The sequence below is a fragment of the Tupaia chinensis genome, unplaced genomic scaffold (assembly GCF_000334495.1).
Source record: "Tupaia chinensis unplaced genomic scaffold, TupChi_1.0 Scaffold142262_1, whole genome shotgun sequence".
Lineage (NCBI taxonomy): Eukaryota > Metazoa > Chordata > Mammalia > Scandentia > Tupaiidae > Tupaia > Tupaia belangeri.
This window is the reverse complement of record NW_006202111.1, coordinates 3,921-5,799: the sequence shown is the minus strand read 5'-3', so window position 1 is coordinate 5,799 and position 1,879 is coordinate 3,921. Positions and strand designations below refer to the sequence as shown.

The window sequence follows — 1,879 nt, the reverse complement described above, 5'->3', positions numbered from 1 at the left end:
ACGCATCCTATAGCGAAAACCTCTCAAAAAAAAAAAAGAAAAAGAAAAAACAAAGGAAGAAATTCTTAAGAGAGAAGTAGCAGGTCAGGACAGAAAGAACAAAAGGGTTTTTGAATATAGAGATCAAAGTTATAATAATGCTGTTAATCACTTGGGAAGATACTCATAAATTATGTGTTATTTTTAAATTTTTAATTTTTTTCTGATAATTAAAAAATGAAGACTTTATGAAATGGCAAATACTGCATGATCTCATTTATATGTGAAATCTAAACAAGTCAAATCATTGAAGGAGAGAACAGAACAGTAATTACTAGGGTCTAGAATATGGGGGGAAATGGGGAGCTATTGTCCAAAGGGTATACATTTTCAGTTATAGGATGAATAAGTTCTGGAGATCTAATGTACAGTATGGTGACTTGAGTTACTATGTAACTGTATTATTTTCTTGTAATTTGCTGTGAAAGTAGATCTTAAGTGTCCTCACCATATATATATACATATATATGTGTGTGTGTGTGTGTGTATACATACATACAAAAGGGTAACTCTGTGATAATGAATGTGCAGATTAACTTGTTTTAATCATTTCCAATGTGTATATTATATATATGCATATATATATATACATATATATATACATACATATATATATATCAAATCATCACATTAAACATCTTAAATGTATACAATTTTTACTTTCCAATTATACATCAATAGAGGTTAAAAAATAAATGTAAGAGAATAAGAACCAATTATGAATTAGGTGATAAAAGACATCTTAGATTCCACAAATCTAGTTGCACTATTCAGGAAAAATTCAAACTAAAATATCAAAACATTAAAGCAAAACAACAAAAAACTTCATTGGTTAAGATTTGCCTCCAAGTAAACAACTCTTTGCCAATGAGGAGGAAAGGTATTTAGACATGGCAATTACTTATTATGCACTTGATAATCAATATTTGTTTTATTATTACATATTAGGGCAAGTTTAGAGAAATTAATCAAGGAATATCTAATGAAGTCAAAGTGAGGTGAAAGTCAATGCAGAAACTGGATATGGGATTCCAGGATTAGCAGATCCTTCAGCAAAGGCAGAAAGATTGTCCATGGATGTTCACAGGCAAGTATACTAGTCCTCCAACGATGAGGCTTTCTAAAAGGTAATATGCAGAAAACCATAACAATTCATAAATGCCGGATGATGGAGGACATTCACTGCTAAGCTTTGCTTGGAAGGCACCTTATGGTAGAAAGACCTCATGCTTGGAGTTACACACAGTGAAGTCAAATACTAACTGTTCAAATGGGCAACTTAGGCAAGTTATAAAACCCTTGTTACTCAATCTTTTCTGTAAAACCGAGTCCTCAGGCTCCTCCCTTCCTCATTACTTCTTCTGGGTCCTCCGATATGCGGTCACAAAGACATGCGGACATAGATGTGCAAACACATGTTTGTACCCACATCTTTAGTCTTTTTTTTTTTTTTAAGAGGTTTTCACTATAGGGCGCGTGCGCTCGCCAGACAGAGAGGGACAGAGAGACAGAAAGCAAGAAATCACCCCCCAGAGGGGATGGTCACACCGCAATCTCTTCTCCTCCATTCTCCTCTCGGTATCTTGGGCACGCACGCACACGCACCTGGCGTGAGTTTTAAGCCACCAGGTCTGGGACGCGAACCGCGGTCGACTACGTGGGAGTCCAGCGACATAGCCATTACGCTAACTGCTAGTTCCCTCCACATTTTTAGTCTTATCCTAAAGATAAAATAGGCAATGTAGATTTTCCGCCCTTTTGGCTCTCTGAGTAGCACCATGGCGGTTGGCAAGAATAAGTGCCTTATGAAAGCCGGCAAAAAGGGAGCCAAGAAGAAAGT

The 1,879-nt window shown here is 36.2% G+C and overlaps 1 pseudogene; it reads left to right on the top strand.

The window, feature by feature from the left end:
- The first annotated feature begins 1,817 nt into the window (after positions 1 to 1,817).
- Positions 1,818 to 1,879, top strand: part of LOC106733260 (40S ribosomal protein S3a pseudogene) — a 795-nt pseudogene continuing 733 nt past the window's right edge.